Source organism: Cornus florida, unplaced genomic scaffold (genome assembly GCF_030987335.1).
Source record: "Cornus florida cultivar Cherokee Brave unplaced genomic scaffold, ASM3098733v1 CherokeeBrave_3.0.0_Hap2_Chr06, whole genome shotgun sequence".
NCBI lineage: Eukaryota > Viridiplantae > Streptophyta > Magnoliopsida > Cornales > Cornaceae > Cornus > Cornus florida.
The window spans coordinates 52,729,629-52,753,942 of record NW_026775576.1 but is presented as its reverse complement, the minus strand read 5'-3'; the positions used below and the strand labels follow the sequence as shown (position 1 = coordinate 52,753,942).

Genomic DNA, 24,314 nt, shown 5'->3' with positions numbered 1-24,314 from the left:
TATATATATATATATATATATATATATATATATATATATATTGTCAAATATTGGAAGAGATGGAGATAGTTTGTGGAAGATGTTGTATATTCATTTCATTATATTTCTAATGGCTATACACGATGGTGCATATATACAAGAGAATGGCTACAATCAAGGCTACAATCACAAGGCATAAATAAGGAAAATAAAATCAAATAAAACATGCCATATTAATCCTAAGTTGACCCATGAATTCTGCTGGCTATATCGCAAGACTCCCCCTCAAGGTGCAGTGTGGATGTTGTGCACACCCAGCTTGCGGATGAGAAAATTAAACTAACCGGAGCCCAACGGTTTGGTGAAGAGATCGCCAATCTGATGAGAAGAAGATACATGAAGAGTGCGAACAATACCGGCTTGCAATTTTTCGCGAATGAGATGGCAGTCAATTTCTATATGCTTGGTTCGCTCATGGTAGACCGGATTTGCAGCAATGTGCAAAGCAGCTTGGTTGTCACAGAATAAGAGAGCAGTTTGGGGGTGTTGTATCTATAAAGTATGCAACATGGTTAACAACCAAGTGAGTTCGCAATAAGTGGAAACCATGGCACGACACTTAGCTTCGGCAGAAGAACGGGAGACAATACTTTGCTTCTTAGATTTCCAAGAAATAGGAGAATTACCAAGGAAGATGCAATACCCAGTAATAGATCTACGAGTCTTGGGACAACCAGCCCAATTAGAATCGCAAAAAGCTTTAAGATGAAGTGCAGAGGATGATGGAAAGAAAATGCCTTGACCCGGAGTTCCTTTGATATAACGAATAACTCGTGTGGCCGCATCCATGTGGGGTTGTCGAGGGCTATCCATGAATTAACTCAGAATCTGAATAGCATATGATAAGTCTGGTCGTGTGATCGTGAGATACAATAAGCGGCCAACTAAGCGCCAATAACTGGTGGGGTCATCAAGGGGAGGCCCATCAGACTTGTTGAGCTTGATGTTTTGAACCATGGGAAAAGTGACAGGCTTGGAGCCAATAAGAACGTAATCGGCAACAATTTCTAGAGCATACTTGCGCTGACATAAAGAAATCCCTTTGGAACAACGAGCAACTTCCAAACCGAAGAAATATTTTAGAAGACCCAGATCTTTGGTTTTGAAGTGACTATTGATAAAAACTTTAAGATCGGCAATAGAAGCACTATCATTGCCTGCAATGATAATGTCGTCAACATAGACAAGGAAAGCTGTAAAAGTGATGCCATGTACCCGAATGAAGAGAGAATGATCACATTGAGCTTGTTGAAAACCATGGTTTCTAAGAGTGCTGGACAACTTAAAAAACCATTGTCGAGAGGCTTGTTTTAAACCATAAAGTGATTTGTTAAGACGACAGACTTGATTCTCCCCCTTATTAGAGAAACCAGGCGGAAGAGACATGTACACTTCCTCATAGAAATCACCATGAAGGAAGGCATTGTTGACATCAAGTTGGTGCAGTTCCTAATTTTTTATGGAGGCAACGGCCAAAAGACACCGAACAGTAGCCAATTTTGCTACAGGAGAGAAAGTGTTGTGGTAGTCGAAACCCCGTCGTTGGGTGTAGCCTTTGGCAACTAAATGGGCTTTATAACGCTCAATAGAGCCATCAAACTTATGTTTGATTTTATAGATCCACTTGCAGCCGACAAGATGCTTGTTGGGAGGGAGAGTAGTGATTATCCAGGTATTGTTTTTCTCGAGAGCTCTAATTTCAGAGGCCATGGCATCACGCCAATGAGCATGTTGGACAGCCTGCTTAAAGGTGCTAGGTTCGACATAGGAAGAAATAGCTAGGACAAAAGCACGGTGAGTTGAAGATAAACGATCATAAGAAAGAGATAAGGAAAGAGCATAAGGAGTACCTGACTGCTGAGATCCCGTCCGCATAGGGGATGGTTGAGATGGGTCAGGAGAAGACGCCAAATGACAATGATAGTCCTGCAAGTATTTGGGTGGTTGCCTGGGTCGGGAAGACTTCTGTGTATTGGAGGGTTCGGGTGGTGTGGGTAAAGGAGGAGGTGAGGTCACGGGTGAAGGTGAGGAAGATGGTAAGGCTTCTTGTACGAGTTCAGGAACGGGACGAGGAATGACAACTGGAGAAGTGTCGGGAGGATGATCTTGATAAGGGAATATGTTTTCATGAAAAATGACATCCCAAGAAATAAAAAAATTGTTTGTATCAAGATCAAGGATTTTGTAGCCTTTGACGCCATATGGATATCCTAAGAAAAGACAACGCCTAGCACGAGCATCAAACTTAGAACGATTTTGGGCATTGGTGGAAGCATAACACAAGCATCCAAAAACACGTAAGTGAGAATATGATGGAGGAGAAGAAAAAAGAAGCTCGTAAGGTGATTTACCCGAGAGAAGAGGAGTGGGAATGCGATTGATGAGATAGGTGGCTGTAAGAACACAGTCATCCCAAAAACGAAGAGGAAGATTGGCTTGGAAACGGAGTGCACGAGCAACATTGAGAATATGTTGGTGTTTGCGTTCAACAGTCACCCCAAAAACGAAGAGGAAGATTGGCTTGGAAACGGAGTGCACGAGCAACATTGAGAATATGTTGGTGTTTGCGTTCAACAACACCATTTTGTTGAGGTGTGTTGATGCAACTGTGTTGATGACAAACCCCTTTTTCAGCAAAAAAATCTTGCATGTTGAATTCATATCCATTATCACTACGCACTGGTTTAATATGTTTATTGAATTGAGTCTAGACAAGTGCAATGAAAGATTGAAGAAGAGAGCGAGTTTCAGATTTGTAATGCATAAGATAAACCCACGTGCAACGTGTGAAGTCATCAACAATGGTTAAAAAAAATTGAGAACCATCATAAGAAGCTGTAGAGAATGGTCCCCAAATATCAGCATGAATGAAATCAAAAGCATGTTTCGATTTAGTGGAACTTATTGGAAATGATAAACAAGACCGTTTTGCAAGAGGTCAAACATTACAATGATTATATGAAGAAATAGAAATATCAGAAACAGAATGTGCTAATAATTGTAAGCGAGAAGGAGAGGGATGGCCGAGACGGTAGTGCCAAATGTTGGGAGAAATAGCAGCTACGGGAGCAGCAACAGGCGAGCCAACTGAATGATGGAGCAGGTGATAAAGTCCGGCGGATTCCTTACCCATCCCAATCGTCCTCCATGTGGAAAGGTCCTGAATAAAACAATAGTCAAGGAGAAATATAAGACAACATGAAATTGAACGAACAAGTTTGCTGGTTGAGATAAGATTAAAAGAGAAGGAAGGCATAACAAGAACATCATGTAATATGAGGGAATCCGAGAGGTGCACGGTGCCTATATGAGTGACAGAGGCGAATGTGCCATTAGGTAATTTGACAGAAGCATGAGATTCAGAAGTGATGGAGGTTAGGTAAGTGACAGACCCGACCATGTGGTCGGTCGGGTCAGTATTGGATGAGGTAAGGCAAAAAGATGTACCTGAGAGTGTGGAGGTGGACTGGGATGGTGGAGATAAAATACTACTTACATGATTCGAGGCCTGAGATGAAGAAGAGCTCTGGAGGAGAGCAATAAGTTGTTGGCATTGCTGTTGGGAAATCGGTAGTAATGACGCATTAGAAGGGCAAGCCGTGGTGGCTACTTAATTGGCCGAATGCTGAGAATCATTCCTGGTGCGATAACCGGGAGGATACCCATGAAGCTTGTAACATTTATCCACCGTGTGACCAAGAATACCGCAATGAGAACAAGTGGGACGATCACGTCGAGAAGGGTTGAAATTGGTCTTCTTACCGTTTGACCAAGGAGGTGGCCGAGGAAAATTTGATTTGCTGACCAAGGCAATTGATTCAATATTAAGAGCCGGAGCAGAAGTGATATCATGCTGTTTTTCTTCTTGAATAACAAGGGAAAAAACCTTGTTAATAGGCGGCAAAGGTTCCATGAGAAGGATCTGGCCGCGTATGTGAGAGAATGAGTCGTTAAGACCCATCAGGAAATGGAGGACATACTCTTCTTGTTGGTAGTCAGTCAATTCTTTGAGGGCACCACAAGAACAGCTAGGGAGAGGACGAAAATTAAGCAACTCATCCCAATAATCTTTGGGTTTGGTAAAATAATTACTTACAGAATTTTGATTCTGAGTGAGAGAGGAAATCGCCTTCTTCAATTGAAATATGCGAGGAACGTTGCTATGAGAAAACCGGTCTTTGAGATCAAGCCACATATCACAGGCGTTGTCAATATATATCACACTGGTACTTAGATCTTTAGAGATTGAATTAAGAATCCAACTGAGAACCATATGATTGAAGCGGATCCATGGCATGTAGAGGGGGTCAGTCGGACTGGGTTTAGTTATCGACCCATCAATAAAACCAGTTTTGTGTTTTGCACTCAAGGCCATATACATGGAGCGACTCCAGGTGGAGTAATTGTCACCATCGAGGGGCTGCGAAACCAGCATGGTGCCGGGGCTGTCGCCGTGGTGGAGAAAATATGGGCTGGAATGATCATCAGCTGAATAGGAGGAAGCCATGGAAGAATAAATACTTGAGGTAGAACTCGAGGAAGAGCTCGAGGAAGAACTCGAGGAAGAGGCCATGAAAGAGTTTCAAAAAAAAAGAAGCTCTGATACCATGTCAAATATTGGAAGAGATGGAGACAGTTTGTGGAAGATACTGTATATTCATTTCATTATATTTCTAATGGCTATACACGATGGTGCATATATACAAGAGAATGGCTACAATGAAGGCTACAATCACAAGGCATAAAGAAGGAAAATAAAATCAAATAAAACCTGCCATATTAATCCTAAGTTGACCCATGAATTCTGCTGGCTATATCGCAAGAAATTGAATAGAATCTGTGAAGAAGATGAATTTTTACTTATTGTATGCGGTCTTTTTGGTCAAGTAATGCTAAATGTTGCCTATCATATAAAATAATATCTTTTTTATGCTAATTATTTGTGACAGCTGATTTTGATTTGACGGGGCAGATGGTGTGGCCTGGTGCGCTGCTTTTGAATGATTACCTCTCAAAGAATGCTGAGATCCTTCAAGGATGTTCTGTTATAGAATTAGGATCTGGTGTTGGTAAGTGATAATCCAAAGCAATGTATGTGTTTGACAGTAAAATTTTGCGGATATTGGAATCCAATCCATTGCGGTTGCCAGGGTCAGCTAACATCAAAATCTATGTTCTTAAGCCCAGCCCCCGGCGCGTGATCAAAAATCTATGTTGCAATCTAGACAGATCTTCTAGATCAATTGATAAACTGCATACCTACAAAGTTCTGAGAGTAAGTGATGCATGTTAGAAGGTGCCAACCTATAGTGTAACATGAGGGATGGATTTTAGAGCTCTTTTATTCCTCAAAGTTTGTTTATGTCCAGAAATTTGTGTTTGACAGCTCTAGAAGATAGGATCCTCATATAGGTCAGTAAAATTGCAGAAGGCATGTTTTGTTTAGTTATACTCTATATGTCTTGGACTTTTGGATATACGGATGTGGAGTGATCATCTTTGGTTCATTGGTTATGTAGTTTCCAAACTTAAACGCATTAAGGATGTAGCTTTATAGTTTGTGCATCCTTAACTTACTGTTAGATTTCCCATTGTAATTCCTCTTGGCGAGGATCTCTTGCGCTCTTTTCTTTCTTCAAAAAGTTATCCACTTAGAGAAAGAAAAGGTCAGTCCAGTCGTCTCTCTATTACAATTTTCTTAACACTATTCATTTTTGAGTCCTTGATGATATAGACTGATGGCTTTGCCTCCCAACGTGTAGGCATAACTGGAATACTCTGCAGTCGATTTTGCCGTGAAGTCGTGTTGACTGACCATAATGAGGAAGTCCTCAAGGCAGGTCAAGTGTTCAGATATAATTTCTTTTTAACTTTTGGTAACTTCTAAACTTAATCATCTCATGTTGTAACTGTTTATTAATTTTTCCTTCAGATCCTGAAGAAAAATATAGAGCTGCATTCATCTTCTGAGAACTCTAATTGCTGTGCTGGTAAAGAAACAAAGTTGCAAAATCTAGATTTATGTTTGGATAAGTTGACATATTTTTCTGACTCTTTATATGCAGGGTTGATAGCTGAGAAGCTAGAATGGGGAAATTCTGATCAGCTAAACCAAATTTTACAACGGGATTTGATAGGATTTGATCTGATTCTTGGTGCTGACATATATATCCTTTTTTCTTTTTTTTTCCTTAAATCTTTCAACTAATATGCGTACACACATAATGTATGAATGTGCGGACATATGCTCAGACACATGCATTGATGTTTCCATGTTTAATTGTAGTACATCTTCACATGCATATTCAATTGCAAAATGAAGCAAAGTGCATGTAAGCCTGGCTTTCAAGCCTAATTGAAAGCAGAACCTCTTCCTAGAATGATATATAATTTAGAAGGGCATTTAACTCCTTTCGAGTGTGGAAGTCATTACATTTTCCTTTTCATAAAATTGGGGCTTAATTTAATTTGTTATTTCTGACTTATATACGAGCCTTTCTTATTATTAACAATTTTGATTGGTTGTTCTTTCATTATTATTTGAAATCAATTATTCTTGTTTTTTTTTCCCCCTCCTCCCGAAACCTGTTTGTTTTTGTCTTGAAAGTTCATACACTCCCTTGTTGAACCTTGATTCATCATAAGCTGCCCTGACTGGCCCATGGCAGTGCATTTCTTTTTGAATGATTTTTTTTTTTCCTAGTTGAAATGATTTTTTTTTTCCTAGTTGAATGATTCACACTGCTTTCCTTTTTTCTTTTTCTTTTTCGATGATATTGAAACTTCAGAAAAAAGAAAGAAAATCACTAGTAAAAAAAAAAGCCCTGGACAATATGTAAGCTTTCAACAGAATAGACGTTCCATTGCTTTTTGATACTGTGAAACAGCTTCTCCATGTTCGGAGGGGAGGGGAGGGCAGAGCAAATTTATACTAGCCTATGTCTCCAGAGCGAAAACGCAAGTGACTTGTAATTTTTTGTTTCTTTCTCTTTCTAATTATCATCATAATTTGTATCAATGTTTATGGAATTGCTTCATTTTTAGTGTAATAATACTAACTTTAAGAAATTTCCTTGAAATTTTGTATTCTTTGATTGTTGATCAATTTTATCGATAACTCCTATTGACCTAATGCAATTTGCGTATTCGTTGTCCAATCACATTAAGTATTCTATTTTTTGTTGGTTAAGAAAAGTGAAGGCTACACATGTGTTGTTGATCAGATGATTCAGATCTTCAATAGCTGCCAGACCAATATGAATTTGGTATATGCCCTTATCTAATTGACAGAATATTTGTTGAAATAACAGGGCTTTTATTTGAATATTTGACAATTTCTTTTAAATAGTGAAAATCGAGACGATTTGGTTCTTCCCTTATAGTTTGTTACATTGTTTCGATTCTGTTTACTATACTGTGGGAAATGGATCGTGGATTTAGTTCCGAATTTATGTGTGTGCGCTCTCGTTTATACTCTAGATACCCATCTGCAGCTTTTCAGAAATTGTCATTTTGTTCAAAAACAAAGGAGGACCAAATCCGAAATGGTCAACCCTAGGAACTGGAGGCCTCGTGCTAATTTGGATACTTTGCAACACCAAATATGATTAAATTGAGGCATCAAAAGTATTCGTAATTCGATCATAAACACACAAGATATACCCTTTCGGCTGTTTTCTGGGAATGCATGGTTTATCTTGCTATAAAGTTACTGTAACGACCCACTCCATCACATGGCATGATATTGTCTGCTTTGGGCCTAAGCTCGCACGGTTTCGCTCTTGGTCTTTGTCCTAAAAGGCCTCATACCAATTGGAGTGACACATTTACATATAAGTACTTCACCTTTTCCTTTTTCAGGCGATGTGGGATTGTGCACCCGTAACTCGCCAGTGTGATAACCTGTTAGTGTCTTGCACCCACCCACGGCACACCCGCCCACAGGGTCATCACAATCCACCCTGCTGGAGGTCCGACGTCCCCGTCGGCACACTTTCGGCTGGATTAGGTTCTGATACCATTTATAACGACCTACTCCACCACATGGTATGATATTGTTCGCTTTGGGCCTGAGCTCGCACGATTTTGCTCTTGAACTTTACCCCAAAAGACTTCATACCAATTGGAGTGACACATCTATATATAAGCACTTCACCTTTTCCTTTTCCTTTTCCAGGTAATGTGGGATTGTGCACCCGTAACCCGCCCGTATGGTAAACTGTCAATGTCTCGCACCCGCACATAGTACACCCGCCCACAAGGTCATCACAATCCACCCCCCTTGGAGGCCCGACGTCCTCGTCGGCACACTTCTGGCTGGGTTAGGCTCTGATACCATTTGTAACAATCTACTCCACCACATGGTATGATATTGTTCGCTTTGGGTCTGAGCCTGCACAATTTTGCTTTTGTGCTTTATCCCAAAAGGGCTCATACCAATTGGAGTGACACACCTATATATAAGCACTTCACCTTTTCCTTTCCTAAGCGATGTGCGATTGTGCACTCATAGCTCGCCAGTGTGGTAGCCTGTCAGTGTCTCGCACCCGCCCACGACACACCCGCCCACAGGGTCATCACAATCCAGCCCCCCTTGCAGGCCCGACATCCCCGTCGGCATACTTCCGGCTGGGTTAGGCTCTGATATCATTTGTAACGACCCACTCCACCACATAATATGATATTGTCCACTTTGGGCCTGAGCTCCTATAGTTTTGCTCTTGGGCTTTACCCCAAAAGGCCTCATACCAACTCCCGACATCCTATTTAATGAAAAATGATATAATCATTAGTCTTAACGATTAATCAAACCTAAGATGGAGCATGCTTCGACGATAGATAATTTATGCATTCCATAACATATTCATATCTTAAGCTCCATTCTTACAACATTCCCTTCACCTTGGTATTCTTAAACCTAGGCTATGATACTATTTGTAACGACACATTCCACCACATGATATGATATTGTTCGCTTTAGGCTTGAGCCCGCACGGTTTTGCTCTTGGGCTTTACCATAAAAGGCCTCATACCAATTGGAATGACACACCTACATATAAGCACTTCACCTTTTCCTTTCCCAGGCGTTGTGGGACTGTGTACCCGTAACTCGCTAGTGTGGTAGCCTATCAGTGTCTCGCACCCGCCCACGGCACACCTGCCCATATAGTCATCACAATCCACCCCCCTTAGAGGCCCGACGTTCCCGTCGGCACACTTCCGGCTGGGTTAGGCTCTGATACCATTTATAACGACCCACTCCACCACATGGTATGATATTGTCCGCTTTTAGCATGAGTCCACATAGTTTTGCTCTTGGGCTTTATCCTAAAAGGCCTCATACCAATTGGAGTGACATACTTACATATAAGCACTTCACCTTTTTCTTTCCTAGGCGATGTGGGATTGTGCACCTATAACTCGCTAGTGTGGTAGCCTATCAGTGTCTTGCACCCGCCCACGGCACACCCGCCCACAGGATCATCACAATCCACCCCCCCTTGGAGGCCTGACGTCCCCGTCGGCACACTTCCGGCTGGGTTAAGCTCTGATACCATTTGTAACGACACACTCTAGCACATGGTATGATATTGTCCGTTTTGGGCTTGAGCCCACACGATTTTGCTCTTGCGCTTTAACCCAAAAGGCCTCATACCAGCTCCCGACATCCTATTTAATGAAAAATGATATAATCATTAGTCCTAACAATTAATCAAACCTAAGATGGAGCATGCTTCGACAACAAATAATTTACGCATTCCATAACACACTTCATATCTTAAGCTCCATTCTGACGACATTCCCTTCATCTTGGCATTCTTAAACCTAGGCTCTGATACCATTTGTAACGACCCACTCCACCACATAGCATGATATTGTCCGCTTTGAACCTGAGCTAACACGATTTTGCGCTTGGACTTTACCCCAAAAGGCCTCATGCTGATGAGCACTGAAAAGTGCGCATTTAAACCCGTTAAGCTTAAGCATTCTAGTACTTTATCTATCTTACTTTGCCGTTTTAGACTTATTACATGTTATTTATATTTTCAGGCACTAATCCCAAAATTTAGCTAACTCAGCCAAATAAGAGCTTAATTGAAGCAATCCTGAGATAAACCAAAGGAGGGAACAAAGTGGAGAAAGAAAGGAGCAAAAAGGAATCAAGTTGTGCAGCTGAAAATTTCGATCGATCCAACTTAGAGTTCGATCGATCGAACATCTATGATCGATCACAGTACTTCTCGATAGATCCAACCTTGGCCTTTGCTGAAATTCCAAGTTCGATCGATCGAACATCACCTTCGATCGATCGAACCCTATTTTGTCCTATTCAAATGATTGATCTTATCCACAGCTGTACGCCTACCAACCACTTTTGTCTTTTTCCCCATAAATATCTTGAAAATATCCCAGCCTTGTCATTATCCGGAGGAGTCAGACCACTTCGATCGATCCAAGATGCAGTTTGATTGATCGAACCCATTTTCGATCGATCCAAGTTAAGGTTCGATCAATCGAACTTCCTCCAACGAGAAAAAGTTAAAGTCCAGCTCATTTATTCCGTCCTTCATCCAATTATTGGAGAATATGCCTTGCACGACCACAGCTTATCATGGGGTGTATTTGACCTACCTATATAAGGAATATGATACACTTTTTGAGAAAAAAAAAAAAGTCTCTTGTCACACATTGAAAATCATCTTGGAGGCTATTCTTGGAGAGGAAGAAGGGAGGAAGCTAGAGTAACCATTGGAGGAGATCTTCACCAACAAAGAGCAGCCATGGAGTTAGCCCTTGAGGGTTGGATCATCACTACCATGAGTGGCTAGACATCCTCTTGGGGCTAGAGTTAGCCCCAAGCATGCTTTCTATACTCTAATCTTGTGTATTATTGAGGGATTAGTGTTGTATGATACATCTTGATATTCATGTATATATAAATATTGATTATTTCATGGTTTGTATAGTTTAATGCTTCCAATTGACTATTCTATTCTATCCATATGTCTATGTATGCTAGAGTAGGATATTCATGTGCTTATCCCTAGATTTAGTGTTTTTGATGCATGTCTATGTGTATTGATGCTATAGATCTAGAGATTGTCAAGATGATATGCTTAATGAATGCTATTTTGGTTCTCTAGATGGTTCATACTTATTCCTTGATGGATTGTGCTTCTCTTTTAAGTAGTGTAGTGTTAGTTGGGGAAACAATTCATGCTTGTTCTTTGATGTTCCATCCTTTTGAATGCAAGAAGCATATGCTCTAATATTGTGGTGTAATGGAATTTTAAGCTTAATGAAGGATTAATGACTAGTTATGATATGTTGTATCTTTCACACGTGTTTAGACAATTTATTCCTCTCCCAATAGCTATTTTGTACCTCTCACATGATGCTTAGATAATGCATGTTTAACTAAATCATCCTTATGGATTGCTTGGACTATGAGCTTAATGAAAGGTTCAATGACTTGAATTGTTATTTTGTTATCTTCACATGATGTTTAGACAATATATTCCTCTACCAATAGATGTATTGTGGCCTCACACATGTTGATTGAGACAATTTGCACTTGTTGAGTCACCCTTACCAATTGAATGTCTTTTACACACACAACATTGTTGCAACACATTCATTTCCCTCATTAGTCACTTGATTATGGTTTGGAATAGTATTGTTTGGTGGTGATCTCTACACCCCAAGACCTTTCCTTCTTACTTACTCTTTATCTTATTGCATTGCTTTATTATAGTTTAGCTCATTTAGTATAATCAACCAACCTAATTCTCTTTTGCAATCATTTGGTACGCTAGAGTCGAAGTTGAAATTCCAACACGTATAATCCCTTGGGACGATCCCTACTCACCCTATCTATATTTTATATAGAGAAAGGTAGTAGCGGCTTTCTATAAATGTAAAACTTGGCCACCTCCTAAATTCACACACAACTTTCAAGCTTTGTTGGTTGTGGCGACTCCATCAAGGAAACCAACAAGTTTTTCAAAATCTGACGAGGTTGCTTGTAAACGCCAAACTAAATGTAGTGAATGTGTGGTTCAAGAAAAGCCTTTTATGTCAAATTTAAATTTATAAAAACCACTACCAACACCACTACTAACGTAGCAAGAGTGAGTAGGGATCGTCCCAAGGGATCATACGTGTTGGAATTTCAACTTCGACTCTAGCGTACCAAATGATTGCAAAAGAGAATTGGGTTGGTTGATTAAGCTAAATTGAATTCAACTAAATAAAATAATATGAAGTAAACAAGAGAGAGAGAGGTCTTGGGGTGTAGAGGTTACCACCAAGCAATACTATTCCAAACCATAATCAAGTGACTAATGAGGGAAATGAATATGTTGCAACAATGTTGTGTGTGTAAAAGACATTCAATTGGTAAGGGTGACTCAACAAGTGCAAATTGTCTCAATCAACATGTGTGAGGCCACAATACATCTATTGGTAGAGGAATATATTGTCTAAACAACATGTGAAGATAACAAAATAACAATTCAAGTCATTGAACCTTTCATTAGGCTCATAGTCCAAGCAATCCATAAGGATGATTTAGTTAAACATGCATTATCTAAACATCATGTGAGAGGTACAAAATATCTATTGGGAGAGGAATAAATTGTCTAAACATATGTGAAAGATACAACATATCATAACTAGTCATTAATCCTTCATTATGCTCACAATCCACATACAATACAATATTAGAGGAATATGTCATTTGGACTCACAAGCATGGAACATCAAACATCAAGAGTAGATTGTCCTCCCATCTAACATTACACTATCACTACACTAAATCTACACTACTAGCATGAAAATAAAGCTATCTAGACTAGGGGAGAGGCACAAACCATCAAGAATAGGCATAAACCATCAAATGAACCAAAATAGCATTCATTAAGCATATCATCTTGATGATCTCTAGATCTATAGCATCAATACACATAGACATGCATCAAAAACACTAAATCTAGGGATAAGCACATGAATATCCTACTCTAGCATACATAGACATATGGATAGAATAGAATAGTCAATTGGAAGCATTAAACCATACAAACCATGAAATAATCAAGATTTATATATACATGAATATCAAGATGTATCATACAACACTAATCCCTCAATAATACACAAAATTAGAGTATAGAAAGCATGCTTGGGGCTAACTCTAGCCCCAAGAGGATGTCTAGCCACTCATGGTAGTGATGATCCAACCCTCAAGGGCTAACTCCATGGCTGCTCCTTGTTGGTGAAGATCTCCTCCAATGGTTGCTCTAGCTTCCTCCCTTCTTCCTCTCCAAGAATAGCCTCCAAGATGATTTTCAATGTGTGACAAGAGACTTTTTTTTTTTTTCTCAAAAAGTGTATCATATTCCTTATATAGGTAGGTCAAATACACCCCATGATGAGCTGTGGTCGTGCAAGGCATATTCTCCAATGATTGGATGAAGGACGGAATAAATGAGCTGGACTTTAACTTTTTCTCGCTGGAGGAAGTTCGATCGATCGAACCTTAACTTGGATCGATCGAAAATGGGTTCGATCGATCGAACTGCATCTTGGATCGATCGAAGTGGTCTGACTCCTCCGGATAATGACAAGGCTGGGATATTTTCAAGATATTTATGGGGAAAAAGACAAAAGTAGTTGGTAGGCGTATAGCTGTGGATAAGATCAATCATTTGAATAGGACAAAATAGGGTTCGATCGATCGAAGGTGATGTTCGATCGATCGAACTTGGAATTTCAGCAAAGGCCAAGGTTGGATCTATCGAGAAGTACTGTGATCGATTATAGATGTTCGATCGATCGAACTCTAAGTTGGATTGATCGAACTTTTCAGCTGCACAACTTGATTCCTTTTTACTCCTTTCTTTCTCCACTTTGCTCCCTCCTTTGGTTTATCTCAGGATTGCTTCAATTAAGCTCTTATTTGGCTGAGTTAGCTCAATTTTGGGATTAGTGCCTGAAAATATAAATAACATGTAATAAGTCTAAAACGGCAAAGTAAGATAGATAAAGGTACTAGAATGCTTAAGCTTAACGGGTTTAAATGCGCACTTTTCAGTGCTCATCACATGCCAATTGGAGTGACACACCTACATATAAGCACTTCACCTTTCATTTTTCCAGGCGATGTGGGATTGTGCACCCGTAGCTCGCCAGTGTGGTAGCCTGTCAGTGTCTCGCATTCGTCCACGGCACACCCGCCCACTAGATCATCACAATTTCCACATCACCTGGGAAAGGGAAAGGTGAAGTGCTTATATGTACGTGTGTCACTCCAATTGATATGAGGCCATTTGGGGTAAAGCCCAAGAGCAAAACCGTTGCAGGCTCAGGCCCAAAGCGAACAATATCATACCATGTAGTAAAGTGGGTCGCTACAAATGGTATCAAAGCTTGATCCAGCCAGAAATGTGGCTACGGGGACGTCGAACCTCCAAGGGGGGTGGATTGTGATGACCTTGTGGGCTGGTGTGCCGTGGGCGGGTGCGAGACGCTGACAGGCTACCACACTAGTGAGCTACGGGTGCACAATTCCACATCATCTGGGAAAAGGGAAAAGTGAAGTGCTTATATATAGGTGTGTCATTCTAATTGGTATGAGGCTTTTTGGAGTAAAGCTCAAGAGCAAAACTGTGCGGGCTCAGACCCAAAGCAGAAAATATCAAAGCATGTGGTGGAGTGGATCGTTACAGTTACATTGTTATTTTTTTGTGCAGTATGGATGCAATGGTCGTTCGTGAAACTCTTCGACATGGATTACAGATAAATGATAAATGAAGTTGCTGGGAGTCGATTCGTTGTTGGCAATCTTGACGGAGTTATATAGTAGATAATCCTTCAATAGAAGCATAAAATATCTTTTGATTTTCTAATCAAATTCTGTTTCTACAATGGGGGACAACCAAGCTTGCATCCCAGAAGTTCTTAGAATTGCCAATTGCAACCTGGAAGTTGGAATGCATGCACATGAAACAATGCTTCACTGAAATCTGATTTTAGTTATATTCTGAGTATAGTTTGCAATTTTACTTTGGTCGTCCATGTTTGGGTATTCTTAAGTGTAGGCATTTCCACTATTCATATCTAGCACCACTTTTGTCATTTTACAATATATATAGCCAATACCTTTTTGTTAGAAAACTTTTTGGAATAAAGAATTAAATTCATACAGTTCTATAATCGCGCATCCCCTCGTGACGAAACTCCCTCCACTGTGTGTGTGTGTGTGTATATTACAAGGCAAGAAGGATTAGAAGTTAGATTAGTAGGTACAAAAAGTTGAGGTCTGATACTCCCAAAATTCACCAGAGGCACTAACCATTGGGCTATCAAGGCATTTGCATATATATATATATATATATATATATATATATATATTGATTGATTGTATTAAATTGCCCAAAGGGAATATATATATATGAAAATTATATGTGACATTAGAGCAATTTCAGTAGTTGCATTTAAGCGAGCCCAAGTTCGCATTTGGCAATCCAAGTTACTTTAAAACGGACCCAATTTTTTGATAATTGAAATGTGATGTCAAAAAGGGTGACCCATATAGCATCAAGCACTCGCACTCGCACATATGGACCCACTTTCATTATTATTATTATTATTATTTTAAAGAGACCCATAGCAATGTAAGTAATTGCTCTAAGCGCTTGTTTGGTTCAGAAAAATCCCAAATATCAGTTTTTGTGTGTATTTGGGTTTTTTTTTTCCTTCCCCTCAACAATACTCGAAGAGAGCCGCTAAGCACTCTTTGGTTGACACAAAAAGTGCCAAAACGGTTCTTTTTTTTTTTCAAATTTTTTTTTTTTTTTGTACTACATTGAAAATAGAGTCATTAATGCATGACTTAGGACTTTATTGTCCCTAGCAAGTTAATTTTCAATTTTTTTTCCTTAAAGAATAAATTTATTTTTTTAAAAATTTGTCTTTGTTTTCACATCTATAACAAATACATCAACCCATAATGGATATTGTATTGCTTAATTTAAATAAAAAATAATAATTTACTAAATTGAATTATTTGCAAATATATGTGTTCGGTGGAAGAATATTGTCTTTGGGAAATAACACAACAAATAATTTAATCATTTTTTTTTTCTTGATGAGCAAATGAGTATTTATATAATATGAAAAATATAACTATTTAATATATAGCTGTTAGAAACATAGTCATTGGAAAAGCTAAAATTTGCCATGTCAACATTTTCCAAGAGCCACATGAACATTTCCAAAAGTCAAGTTGGAGTTTTGGACTCTCATAATTTTAGCTATCGCATGTGCTCCAATGGTGTATTTTCGTTCTCCAAAATAATAATATTTTAGTATTTTTAATAATTTTTTAAAAAAATATTTTCCCAAGGGCTATACTACAAATGACTTTATTATAAAAAGAAATTAAACAATACAATATCCATTGTGGTTGAAAATAAATTAAAACAAATGCAATATGATATGATTTTTTTCTTTTTTTAAAAAAATAAAAAATAAATATTTATTATAAAATCAACTAGAAAAAAAAATTCCAATAGGAAGCTTGAGTTATAGCATGAACATATAGATTCTAATATCTCGTTTTGACGTTCAATAAGCCATGCCTTCCATGCTATTGTTGGCATCAATTCTGGATCTCTTTGCATGATTGACATCTCTTTAGCTCTTTCTTTATTTTAAAGCTCTATTTGCCTGGTTTTTTTTTTTTTTCCACTTTGAGTTTCGGACTTTGAGATTGAGAATGATAAAGGGTTGTTGCATCATCGAATTTGTTATTGAATTCATTCTGTAATTAGCCAGAAGTTTTATTCTTATTTTGGCTCTGCTTCCGTGTTGTTTGTCCTTGTGGTCTCTGTAATGGTTTACATTCTTCAACATCGGGCCGATCATTTTCGCCTATGTGTGCTGATCCTTCAACCGAGCGTGGTGTCGTTGCTGCATTACTTGATGGAGTAGATAGGTTTAAGTAACCGATAGGCTCATTATCATCAATGTGGATTCCACTCATTTTCTTTTGCTGATGTTTCCTTTTGTTTTTCCTTACTAAACCGGTACAATGTGAATGCCATTTATTATTGTACTTCAAAAAAACTGTCTAACTTAAATTGGGTGCAAGTTTGACTAGAGAATAGTTCTTTAGTTACTACTATCTACAAAAAAAAAAAAAAAAAAAAAAAAAAAAAAAAAAAAATAATAATAATAATAATAATAATAATAATAATAATAATTAATTAATTAATTAATTAATTAAAAAAAATCAATAATTATTAGAAGGAAAATGTTTAAAATATTTACATGATAAATTTAATACAGTAAAGAACTTGTATTCATTGATTTGCCCACTAGTCAGATTCCTTTTGATCTATGCCATACATCTAGAAAATTTTATTCAACAAAGTGTTTTTATTTCATTTAGGTGTACCAGCACCACTATTATGTTTCTCAAAATTTTCATGAATTCTGATCCGTAACGCTAAGTTTTGTTGGTCTAAACCAATTACTGCATCAAAGCCAATGGTCATCCACGCATAACATAAAGCCTTATCTTTGGGTGTGGACCAGTTGGGAGGCCGATTAACCTTTTACTTTCTTGAAGGTTGGGAGTTACTCGATTGTGGCACTTTAGTACCAATGTTGAAAAATCGGGATGGTTGATGAGATGGAAATTGGGATTCTCCTCCATAAAATTGGTTGAAGGGCTCAAAATCATCATTTGATTGGTTAATTTGGGAGTTGTAGTTATAATATGGGGGTGGAGGATCCATGGATTCAACTTGAGTATTAAAAATATAGCTAAGATTGAGAAAATGACTTAGGAGTTATAGTTGTAGGTTGAAGGAGTTGAGAATATAGATGGGTTGGATGTGAGGTGAATGATGGTACGATTGACGTATTTATAGAGGAGCAAAAAAAAGACCCAAAAAAAACTTTTTGGGCCAATATAGTTTGTTAAGGCAATGTTTGTGTCAGCCAAACAACTATAATAGTAGACGTTGTAAAGGAAAAAAAAAAAAAAAAAAACAAAAAAAACAAAACTGAATTTGTCTAAGCCTTTTTTTGCCCAAAAAAGCCTTTAAAGCACTCTTTGTTTCAGCCAAACAATGCCTAGCTTAATGACTCTTTGGTTTAATTTTGTTGAGGTGAAAAAATTAAATAAAAAAGGCCAAGAAACTTAAATTTTTTTTTTTTTTTTTTTTAAAGGTAAACAGGACTTTAAAAACATATCTGGAATGCTACAGGGCCTTTTTTTTAAGAGTAATGATACTCTGTCCGATCAAATTGGCCTACTCCTAATCCGAATCATACATGTAACTGCCACGTAATTACCTAAATAGTTGATAGTTTATTTGGGCACTAAAGATACCAAAAATAAATATAGAAAGAATTTCTCTATTCATCTTCTTCGTTCTGCTGCTCCATTGATTATTTATATCTCTAACTCACTATTCATCATTACAATTCTTAATGAACTTTTGAAGTTTTTTTTTTTTTTTTTTTTCCTAATCAAATCCCCAAAACTGATACAATATACGGAAGCCAAAATATATATTGAAAATGAAATTAAAAAAACATGAAAAAATACCTTCAATCTTATTAGGGTTCATTTTTTCCTCTTCAAGCAAACATATATATATATATGTATGTATGTATGTATTTTTCCTTTTGATTTTATGAATCAGTAGAGACTTCTCAATGCTTTGTTTTTCTGTCAATTTTGCTAGTGGAAAAGAGGGGAACGGATCCTCTCCAAGAAAAATTCTCTTCAAGCATCTACATGTATTAATCCTACGATTATAAGGCGCCACATCAATAACTTCTTTGACTCACTGGAAATACTAAAAGTTACGGCACTTTTTAAAAATATTTAACTATGTTAAATTACAAATTTACCTATATTAAAAAAAAACTTTTTTTCTCTTTCTCCTCTCTGCCTTCTCTCTCCTATATATAACATATATATATATATATATATATATATATATATATATATATATATACAGATTATATACAATTCAACTCTCTTCTTTACTGTTGAATTGATTTTTTATTTTTTATTTTTTATTTTTGTCAATTCCAATTAAAATTGATTATGATCCTTCAACTTGTATTTATATCCGATTTAGGAAATTCAATTATAGTTCTCCAATAATATATATTTAAGAGTTTGAATAGTTTTGTTGACTGCCAAGCATTAGAATTATTAATTGATTTGAAGGCTTCAAGCTTGAATAGTTTTGTTGATTGAAGGTTTGAAGCATTTGTTCGCCACTTTTCAACGGATTCTTGTGAACCCAATTCGATGAGACACACTACTCTCTGGAACGACATAGAAATAAAGAAAGAGGAGGTTTGAGAGAGAGAGTTGTCAATGGCGGATCAAGAAAAGAAGCAAATTGGGTCTATTCAAGCCGTGATCGCGAGCTGCGTGCAATATCATCAGCGAAACTGACTGATCCGAGTTTTGGGCTTGTTGAAGGGAATGGGTTTGAATGATTTGGAGCTTGAGCAAGGGAAGGATGGATCAAAGAGAGGGTTTGTGAAATTTTGAGAGAGGGTGAGGTAACTCCGTCCATCTCCTCCTCTGCCCTCTCTCTTGCTCAATGTAGGGTTTCATTTCCATGGACAAGGATGTTACTTTCACGGTGGGCTCGATTTAGGGTTTCTTCGACCTTGGAGATGGTCCTGTTGTACACATGGAAGCCTGATCACAAGACCCATGGCCGCCTTCTCTAAGCGCATGGACGCCAGAGACACCATCGCCGAGACTCTGACCGTATATAATATATATATATATATATATATATATATAGGAGAGAGAAGGAAGAGAGGAGAAAGAGAAAAAATGTTTTTTTAATGTGGGTAAACTTGTAATTAGATAATTTAAGAAGTGATGTAACTTTTAGTATATTCAGTGAATCAAAGAAGTTGTTGATGTGGCGCCTTAATAGTTGTAGGATTAATACATATAGATGCTTGGATATAATTTTTCTTAGAGATGATCCGTTTCCGAAAAAGAGAGAACAGTGAGTTAAAGAGAGAAAGAATCAAGGAATCAGCAGAACGAAATCAGAGGGATAGAGATGGGCCGTCAAAACATTTTCAGCTTCTTTCCATGTATTTATTTTTGGTATCTTTAGCATGCAAATAAAATATCAACACGATTTAGATAATTAGTGACAATTACACGTAAGATTCAGACTACGAATAGACCAATTTGATCGAACAAAGTACCATTACTCTTTTTTTAAAAGAAATAATAATACAGGCATTGTGGATAACGAAATGAGTCGCCAAAAAGGATGACCCACAAAGCGATTCTAAATTGGCGGCTCAATTTTGGGGACGAGCGGATTGGGTCACCAAATTGAGCGGATCTTGCCAAAATATAGACCATTGGACCTGCTCTTAAGAGTCAAATTTGACTCCATCCGCATAATTACAAGAAAGACCATAACATTATATATATATATATATATATATATATATATATATATATATTTGGATTAAATTGATCTTAGTTTAAAATTAAAAAATGGTAAGAAACTCTACATACATTTAATTGTAGAAAATAGATACAGATTATATTAGAACACTTCCCACGGAGTTAAAAATGATTTTCTTGTGCCTAATAAGGTATTATTTCACCTTTCGAAGCAAGGAAACTTCCTTTTTAAAAAAAGGGAGAAAAAAAAAATTGTCTACATGTTTTCTACTTATTTCATGAACGTGGACAACAATGACATGACATTTGCTTGAATTTCATCCACAAACCAAGTTAATTTGTTAAAAAAATTAATAGTTGCCAAATTAAGTAATTTGTAATTTGACCAAAATTTCAAATTTCAGTCATAAATATTATTAATTGCACTCTCCTCAAAATTTCAAATTACATAATAATCTAACCTAAAAAATATCAATGCCAAATTAAAGATTCAAAAAGGTAATCAAATCATGTGATTCCTGTTTTTTATGGCTAATTATTTATTGTTACACGCTTTTGACCCATGTATATAATCCTCCTACTACGGAAGCACAACTACACATAACAGAACTCAGTATCACAGTATTACAGAAAATGACGAATGCTAAATATTTTCTCGTTGCACTTGCCCTCGCCACCATTTTTTATTCCTGTAAGTTTTTGTATTTTTTTTGTTTTTCTTTTATAAGTTATTCTTGACTTCCTCTTCAGATATTACATATGTGCGTGAACAATATTATAGTGAATGTGTGTGTTCATTAATTGGTCAGTGGTTCATTATCCTTCAAACATTATAATGAAAAAGTTGATTTTTTTCTTTTTTTTGATTGCTTCACAACAATTTATATAATAAGTATTACTATTATTATTATTTAATATAGACTCACCTTTGCAGAAACTTGAACTCATTCATCTTTTACTCTCTATTATGAAAAAATAATGTTTGATGATTTGTTATGAACTCAAATTTGACTTATATGTACACTGGCGCACGCGCACACATATATATATATATATAGTTATTTATTACCATTTACAAACACATGTTCATGATATTAATCTTAAGACAATATGTTTTTATGCTAAATATAGTCTGTATGGTATTCAAAGAATCTGTGTTTGTGTTGATAAAGTGCAAGAATTTTGGAATACCAATAAAAAGTGATAGTGCTAGATACAGAAAGGAATAACTAATCTCCATAGGAAATTGATAGAGTTGGAGTTAGATTTGGTAATTGAAAATTTTAAAGTAAATTACAAGTACTATAATGGTTTCCATATATATATAATTAAATGGACACTTTTTTTGTTTACATATATATATTTTTAAATTTTTTGTGAAGCATGTTCATGATCGTGCATGCAAATTCTATATGGTATTCTTTTGTATTTTAGGGGCTCACTCAGTCACATTCATATTCACAAATAACTGTCCTTACACTATTGGGCATGGAACCCTCACTGGGGGTGGTGGCGCTCAATTATCGTCAACTGGATTCGAGTTAGCATCCAAAGCCTTATCGTCCCTTGACGCGCCGGCCTCATGGTCAGGCAGGTTTTGGGCTCGGGCTTTTTTCTCCATGGACGTTGGTGGAAAGTTCACATGTCAGAGTGGCAACTGTGGTTCTGGCTAGATAAGTTGTAATGGTGCCGGAGCAATCCCACCGGCAACCCTAATAGAATTAACCCTAGCAGGCTATAATGGATAAGATTTTTATGACGTTAGCCTAGTGGACGGCTTCAACTTACCGGTTTCCGTCACCCCGGTACGTAGGTGGATCCGATAACTGCAACGCCACGGTATGCCCAATCGATGTCAATGCCGAATGTCCACCAGAACTTGCCTTGAAAAATAGATGGTGTCACAATTGGTTGCAAGAGTGCATGCCTAGCACTGAATCAGCCACAATATTGTTGCATCGGGCCTTTTGGCTCACCAGAGACTTGTCCACCCACGGACTATTCAAAGTATTTGAAAGGGATGTGTCCGTTGGCGTATAGTTATGCCTATGATGACAAAACTAGCACTTTGACGTGCACTGGTGGTCCTAACTATGCCATTACATTCTGTCCATGAGAAACAGCAGAGAGGAGAAATATTTGTTTAGATAGAATATTTTTGTATGTCCACAGTATTTTTTATTTTTTATTTTTTATTTTTTTGAGGGGGGCTTGTAGTTATTCCTTAATGTCAAGTTTTTATGTTTTTTTATTTTATTTTTTTGAAGTATTATAGAAATTATGAATTTTAATTATTGTACCATTACTACAACTTCAACTTGCTTTTTATTGCACCTTTATTTAAAAAAACCTTATTTTATTATGTTTAACATTGCCCCTCTTAACAAATTCCTGACTCCGTTACAACCCCCTCCTACTTGTTTACTAGCTACTGAAATTAAACAATTTATATTTCTCTTGTATAAGTTACAAGTTCATGTCTAAATTTGTACTTGTGGTCACACTTGACATATAGATAATATGTACCATACATAAATATAAAAATGGAATGAACATGTGGAAGAGGTCTGCTGTTACAAGGAATATTTGTCCCATAATAGATACGGATGAGAAGAGGTATGCATCTCGGACCACGAAGCACCCGTCTTGTTATAGTTGGTATCAGAGTTAGACCCACCCAGTTTTTGATCTGATGTCATGCCAAGTGCCCGACCTAGAGGTCTTCGTGTATTTTTCCCGAGTAAGCAAGGTGGCCTGATTGTAATAAAGGCGTTTTGAGTTCCTCTTCGGGTAGGCAAGGTGGCCTAAACGGGGGTTGTAAGTTCGGGTGGGTAAGAATGTTACAAGGGATATGTTGGGAGGGAGACTTGTCCCACATTAAATCTGGATGTGAAGTGAAATGAATCATTGATGGGTTGGGTGTTAGCACCACTTAATAACTTAAGCTTTTGAGTCGGACTGCGAGCCACCCAACTCGTTACATCTGTCCAGTTGACAATATGTGTTCATTGTGCAAATTAACCATCTTGTTTAAGGAATTTTGCATCAATATATGAGATTTTAGAATCTATTGTGAGTTATTCTATTTGTGACTGTTCTCATTCTGTTGCAAATAATCATCTTATTTAAGGAATTTTGCATCAATATATGAGATTTAAAAATAAAAAAAAAATTTACCTATTGGATTCTAATATTGCATTGAATCCCATCATCTCGATGCAATTTCTCTTATTCAAAAGGTCTCAACTAACCTAATAGTCCAGTCGCAATCTGTTTGTGAGGGTATATCAACAAAAGTGAGTGGGTATCCATGAATACAGCTGCGGCTCAACTATATAGGCCATTAAAGGGCCCCACAGAGAATGTCTCTTGGCTATTAATCGTGCTCAACAAGCTCGGGTATTAACAAGAGTTAGAATCTGCAAGGGGCTCCTGAAATTTCTCATTTATTCTTTACAGACGATTCTATTGTGTTTTGCTCTACTTCTAAAAGTGAGGTTACATCTTTAAAAAGAATATTGCAGCAATATGAACAAGCCTCGGGTCAACAAGTTAATGTTGCTAAATTTTCCATTTTTCTCTCTAAAAATGCTTCCCGAAGTTTGAGATATTCTTTGAGTCGGCTACTTGGTCTCTCCGAGGATGGACTGCGTGCTCGTTACTTAGGTGTGCCAGCTATTATTGGGCATTCTAAAAAGGATGTCTTTCAGTTTGTGTCTCAACATATGCAGGATCGGCTGGTGTCCTGGAAATCCAAAACTTTATTGGCGGGTGGAAAAGAAATATTGATTAAGGT

At 37.4% G+C, this 24,314-nt stretch overlaps 2 pseudogenes; both read left to right on the top strand.

Annotated features, from left to right (window-relative positions):
- LOC132314107 (uncharacterized) overlaps nt 1-14,899 on the top strand; it is a 37,199-nt pseudogene extending 22,300 nt beyond the window's left edge.
- Nucleotides 14,900-21,151: 6,252 nt separating this feature from the next.
- LOC132314105 (thaumatin-like protein 1) lies at nt 21,152-22,894 on the top strand (annotated as a pseudogene).
- Nucleotides 22,895-24,314: the final 1,420 nt, after the last annotated feature.